The sequence below is a fragment of the Mus caroli genome, unplaced genomic scaffold (genome assembly GCF_978045245.1).
Source record: "Mus caroli unplaced genomic scaffold, Mus_caroli_1 scaffold_12, whole genome shotgun sequence".
Taxonomy (NCBI): domain Eukaryota; kingdom Metazoa; phylum Chordata; class Mammalia; order Rodentia; family Muridae; genus Mus; species Mus caroli.
The window spans coordinates 36,795,041-36,801,797 of NW_028227267.1; the positions used below are offsets into that span (position 1 = coordinate 36,795,041).

The 6,757-nt window shown below is 42.3% G+C and overlaps 1 pseudogene; it reads left to right on the top strand.

The window, feature by feature from the left end:
- The first annotated feature begins 1,727 nt into the window (after window positions 1-1,727).
- On the top strand, window positions 1,728-4,452 carry LOC147001744 (diphosphoinositol polyphosphate phosphohydrolase NUDT4B pseudogene; annotated as a pseudogene).
- Window positions 4,453-6,757: the final 2,305 nt, after the last annotated feature.

The window sequence follows — 6,757 nt, forward strand, 5'->3', positions numbered from 1 at the left end:
GTTGGTGTGGGCAAGACCCTAAGTAACCCTTACTACCTGGAAATTAGTGTTCGATTAGCTGCTTTCAGATGACGATGTAGGAATCTCAGATTCTCCTGTACCATTCCCTCCTGGATGCCACCATGTTCCCACCTTGATCATTTGGGATTGAACCTCTGAATCTGTAAGCCATCCCCATTCAAATGGAAGGGGAAGCTGCAGAGGAGCCTCAAGAACCTCTTGGTACAACTAGGCATGAAGTTTGTTTAGCTGAGTCAGAGTGTTGTTCACAGTCATATCTACTATCTAAGCTCTGGAGAACCACCTGTCTTTGAGGGATAGAAGCTCCTGTGGGTATCAGGTGATGGAGAGTTAGAAACAGCTCTACTAAGTACTCAACCTGATACACAGAGTCATAAGAGGAGACACAGCTCATACACAGGTCTTAAGGAAAGGGCAAACTATCCAGAATCTGAGTACCCAAGGCTGTTTATTCAGATAAGACAAGACAACAGAAAAAAAAAAGGGAGAACCTAGTAAGAGCCAATGGGGAGAATGTGGCCAGGTGCTCCTGGTGATCATGAACTCTTCTGAGATTTCCCACCAAATGTTAATGTGGATTATGAAAATAGAAAACGTTCACTTTGTTTTATTATTTTACCCTGTTAGAGTTGATAATCCATGCAGGGAGGCTGAGAAAGCGCTAAGATTTCCACCATTCTTGAAAGCCACTACTCTTCTTTAGGTCCCCAGAAGGTGGAGATTAACAAGGAGTTGAGCAAACAGCGTCCTTGAAACATTTGGAGATCTGCTTCGGGTGGCAGATCTTGGAAGCAGCAGACTCAACCAGGAATCAGGAGTTTCTTAAGTATACCTGTCTGTTTCCATGGCTTGTTTCCCTGTGAGGTAGAACAAATTTCAGGGCCAGCTCTGTGAACACAGGAAAATCCAAGAGGTAATTTTGATTTGTTTGTCAGAAATCACAGTAACTGTGTAGGCAGCATGACAGTTATGTGATAAATTGAACTGAGTGTATCATCAAGCCTGGTGCATGTCCTCGATCTGTTATTACTCTTTGTGTGATTCATTCAGCTTCCTAAACAGTCTCAGTTATCCTGGTTGCTTGGTGTCTTTGAAATAGGGAAGCCTGGCATAGACAGTGCCTGAAAAGCCCTGCATTTCCAGCCAAAGTCATCATCATCAAGGAAATGCAAATCTAAAGTACTCTGAGATCTTACAGCCCTCAGAATGGCTAAGGTCAAAAAACAAAGGGATATCTCATGCTGATGAAATTGTGAGCCAAGGAGAACACAGTTGCTGGTGGGAGTGCAAATTTGTACTACTATATTGGAAATCAACTTGATGGTTTCTTTTTTTTTTTTTTTTTTTGGTTTTTCGAGACAGGGTTTCCCTGTGTAGCCCTGGCTGTCCTGGCACTCACTTTTGAACTCAGAAATTCGCCTGCCTCTGCCTCCCGAGTGCTGGGACTAAAGGCGTGCGCCACCATGCCCGGCTGGAACTTGCTGGTTTCTCTGAAAATTGTAAATATTTCTACCTCAGGACCCAGTTGAACCATTCCTTGGCATATATGTAAATGATGCTCCACCAAACTACAAGGGCACTTGCACACCTCTCTTCATAGCAGTACCTGGATTGAAGGTGGGAGGCACTCTAGGAAGAATTAGAAACCTAGGACAATGGAAACCCCCAGGAAACTTGGAGGGTGGCTGTAGCTAAGACTCTTAGAAATGGGGGATGTGGAGTCTGAACTGGCCATGTCCTGTAACCAGCCAAGTCTTCCAATGGAGGGACTGAAACAACAACCCAGCCACCAAACGTTAGACCCACAATTTTTCCTGTTTTTAAGATGTTCAAGATAAAAGATGAGGTAGAATTTGTGGAAAGGGCCAAATAATGAATAGCCCAGTTGAGACCCATGCCATGAGAGGGAACCCCCACCCCCACATAATTAACGATATTCTTCTATACTTGCAGACAGGGGTCTAGCATAACTATCATCAGAGAGAGACTTCACCCAGCAGCTCTGGAAACAGATAAAGAGGCTTGGGGAATTTGTGGAAGAGGCAGAGGAAGGGTTGAAGTAGCCACAGTGGTCAAGGACACCACAAGATAATCTACAGATTCAACTAATCTGAGCCCATAGTAACTCATAGAGACTGAACTGTGAACCAGAGACTATGTAAGGGATGGACCTAGGTCCTCTCCACATATGTAACAGTTTCATAGCTGGGTCTTCATGTGGCACTCCTGAAGTGGGAGCAGAGACTGTCTCTGACTGTATTGCCTTCCTTGGCATCCCCTTCTCCTGACTGCAATGCTTCATCTAGCCTGAAAAGGGGAAGATGCACCTAGGCTGACTGCAACATGATATGAGAAGACTGGTTGTTATTCCTAGGAGGCCTCCTCTTTTCTGAGGGGAAGGGTAGGAAGAGTGGCCAGCAGGGGGCCACTGGAAAGAGGGATTGTGAAGGGAGGAGGGTGAAGCTAAGATCTGCATATAAATAAATAACTGATTAAACATTAAAACATTAATAATAATTTTAAATCCTTACTTTTTCATAGTGATGAGAAGTTAATAAATCTAATGGTAATGAAACAACTTGACTATAACATAGCAAACATGTTCAATTCCATTAGAAGATGCCATTTTTTTAAGAAACATTCCCCCTAGATTCACACATTTCTTAAGTTGTTGTTTCTGTTGCTATTGATGTTTTTTGTTTTAAATTAGATATTTTTTTAATTTACATTTCATAGTTTTCCCTCTGAAAATCTCCTCTCACCCTCACCATTCCCCTGCTACCCAATCCACCCACACCCATTCCTGGTCCTGGGATTCCTCCATACTGTGGCATAGAAAATTCAAAGGACCAAGGGCCTATCCTCTGATTGATGACTAACTAGGCCATTCCCTAATACATATATAGCTAGAGCCACAAGTTCTACCATGTGTTTTCTTTGATTGTTGGTATAGTTCCAAGGAGCTCTGAAGGTACTGGTTAGTTCATATTGATGTTCCTCCTATTGGGCTTCAGTCCCCTTAAGCTCCCTGGGTACTTCTCTGGCTCTTTCACTGGGGACCTTGTGCTCCATCCAATGCATGACTGTGAGCATCCACTTCTGTATTTGCCTGGCAGTGGCTGAGCCTCGCAGAAGACAGCTATATCAGGCTCCTGTCAGCAGGCTCTTGTTGGCATCTGCCTAGTGACTGGGTTTGTTGATGGTTTATGGGGTGAGTCCCAGGAGGGGCAGTCTCTGGATGATCCTTCCTTCTGTCTCTGCTCCCAACTTTGTCTCTGTAACTCCCTGCATGGGCATTTTATTCCCCATTCTAAGGAGGAACGAAGTATCCACACTTTGGTCTTCCTTCTTCTTGAGGTTCATGTTTGTTGCAAATTGTATCTTGGGTATTCTAAGTTTCTGGCCAATATCCACTTATCAATGAGTACGTCTCATGGAAGCTTTTGTTGTTTTTAAGGAGTTATTTTTTTATACTAGCTTTATCACTCATATAAAATTTACAGGATTTAAAAATCCTAACTTGTTCTGCTTCTCTGCATGGTCCACACTTCTGCTTCTAATTATCTCTGTTTTGCTTGACCTAGCAGCCTAGTTCTTCCCTTGGCCAGGGAGGTGGGTGCAGCAAGGAGTGGTTAAGAGGAGCTGTGGGCTCCAAATAGAGCAGCAGGTGCTGGAGCAGAGGTGGTGCTTCCACCATCTCTCCCTGACTGCAGTAGCCTGTGTTCAGCCCCTCATCCCTGGAAGAGCTCATCCTTGCCATCCTTGTTAGCACTGCCTATGCTCCTCCCAGTGGCACCAGAGCACTGTGATTTCTTTGGCACTACTTCCTGGTGAGGTGGCATAGGCCTGGTCCCCACACTGGAGTCCTGAGCATAAGCAGCAAGAGCCCAGGTCTAGGATGAAGTTCAAGACCAAACAGACACTGAATATACCCTCAAGGGCTTCAATAATGAACAGCCTGCCTGTGCTTCCACAGCAAGCAGGAGGAAGAGGTGCCTTTGGTGAGTAGCAGTAGTACCCAGAGCAATGGATTGTCCCAGGAGGAGGGTTGGAGACAGAGTAGGAGCCTGGCTGTGCTGCTGTGAGGGAGGTTTATAAGAGGCTGGAGGTAAAGAAAAATTAGGCAGAGTCCTGGGAATATTTGAGCAGACTCAACACTGGAAGCCCAGAACACATGTTTATGTTCTAACAGTCACTGAACTATTGGAAGGCTGGGAAGACTCTGACTATAGGAAGGAAGAGAAAGTGGTTCAAAGGACATGTAATCAAGGTTCTTCAGTGACATTAGCCTGTCCACACAGAGTATCTAGAAAACTAGAGCTTGGGTGTTCTCCAACCAATGGAGAGTCCAGGGTCCCTTCCCTCCCAGATAACAATGCCTTGTTTGTGAGTGCTGCACAGCCCTCTGGGGTGCCTTCCAGTATAAAGTAGAGAATGGAAGCCCCTCCCATTATGCCATGCATATGTCACAAGGAGAGGTTCCTTTCTCTTTTCTTCTAACACCTCTGAGTGCTGCTGGCAAACTGCATTTGCTAGGCAGGGATTTCAAATAATTTTCATGTATTTCATCTGCTTTCAAGTCTTTTAAACTAAATAATAAAATAGCAAAAATATTTTAATACGCCAAAGGCATGTGGAAGTTTTTTAAAGCCTTCATTGTACTCCATTACTTTGTTTTTCATTTAATAAACTTTTTAATATTATCACTTTGGTCCACTTAACATTGTATGGTTTATTTTGACAGCTCACCTAGTTATTGTGTATATTATTTCCCTGAGTTTTTTCTTACAATATCAAATAGGCTCCAACTGTTTGTTGGAAATTAATGAAAAATTTGGGAATGTAAAGAAATATATCCACCCCAAAACGCAACAGAGTCCTGCTCTCCATTTGTAAACTACAGATTTGGGTTGTTTTTTGTATGGGCCAGTAGCCTTTGACAAAGCACTTTAGCTTACTATTTCTGAGAACCTGTTCACAGGCAGAATTATATTACAGTCAATGTACTAGGACCGGTTCCCCATGGACCCAGTGATTTGATGTGAAAGAGTGTGCTGTTTTTTTAGGGAAAACTGTCAGTACCTGCATGTGACTCAGCACAGCTCATCCTCAATTTCCAAAATTGTGTGTGTGTGTTTCAGGATACATGTGTGTTAGTGTGTGTGTACATGTGTTTGTGTGATATATATAGTATATGTGAACATGTTGACTGTGAGGGATACACACATGTGTGAAATGTCCAGACAAGAAAAGAACATTAAGTGTCCTGTTCTGTTCCTCTCTGTCCTATTCCCTCCAGACTGTGTTAATTATCTGGGCCATTTTTTTGACTCTTCCTCTCTTAAACTGTCTTTTACTGTCCTCCATATATTGCCCTCATTGTATATATTCTTAGGATCTAATTGGTCCAAAAAAGATGAGCTATGCTTATGATGTGATTTGCACATAGTTAGGGTGGGGAGTAGATCAAGGAAGTATGATGCATGGTGTGATTGCAGAGTAGATGAGATAGTTCTTGCAGAGACCTGAGTAGAAGGAAGGAGATGGGGATTGTTAGATAACAAATGTCAAATTACAATAAGAAAAAGAAATTAATTCTAGTACTTAACGTTGTAGAAGGGAAATTTCAGTTCCCAGAAACATATTACATTTGATGGAGAAATAAAGTAAAAAGAGTTCCAAGCCTCCAAATGAGAAGATATGACAGGGTGGACAAATGAAAAGACGCTTCAGAAAAAGCACCTTAGGAGAGAAACAGTTTGTTTAGCTTACAGTTTCATGTGACTGCCCAGCATTGCAGGAAGTCGTGACAGCTGGTGCTTGAGAGTACTGGTCACATCACACTGACATTGCAATGCAGAGACAAATGAACACAGATATGCTCACTAGCTCGCTTGAGTGCTTACTTGTGTTCAGCTCAATTCTCCACCTTTATGCATTTCAGGGCCTCCTCCCTGTCTAGGGAATATTGCCTCTGACAGTGGGCTGTGGTTTTTGATATCATTTAATTTGACTAAGAGAACCAACCCCAAAGATATGCCCATAGGCCACCCATGGAAAAATCCCTTGTTGAGACTCTCCTCTGAGATTGACTCCAGGTTGTTTCCAACTGACAATTAAAGCTAATCTTCACAGACTTGGTTACAGCAAGTCCTTGTTTAAGAAAAACATTTCTATGTTACAGGTAAGCTGTTCCTTTAAAATAAACCAGAAACTAGTCAAGAGGTTTTATATTCTGACTATTTTGATGAAAGTACTTTAAAATTCAACCATAATTTGTTTGCAAAAGAGTATTTAGCAACTTTAAATCTATCTGATGAGATGAATATTTTCAGGGTTGTATGGTAATGGTCATTATACCTAGGAGAAGAAAATTAAAGAGTGTGGAACAGCTTCTACCACAATACCAACCAACAAGAAAATATTAGGTCAAAATGAAAATGGGAGTTGAAAGCTCCCAATGAAAAGAAATGATAAGTGATTTGATAGTTGTACATTGTGTTCTTGTATTGAATCTTCACAGAGGATAAAGATGTATGCCAATTAGAAAATCTTTAACATTGCCAACACTTTTGCTAGACAAACACCAAAGTGATCTTGGTTAAAACATATTTTCCTATATCCACTGCAGATATATAAAGAAGACATGTTCCCACAGTAGACAGCCAAAGTTGATCTCAGGGAAACAGGAGATCTGGGTTTCTCTAGTGTAGTATACTGTAGTGCCCTGTGGTGC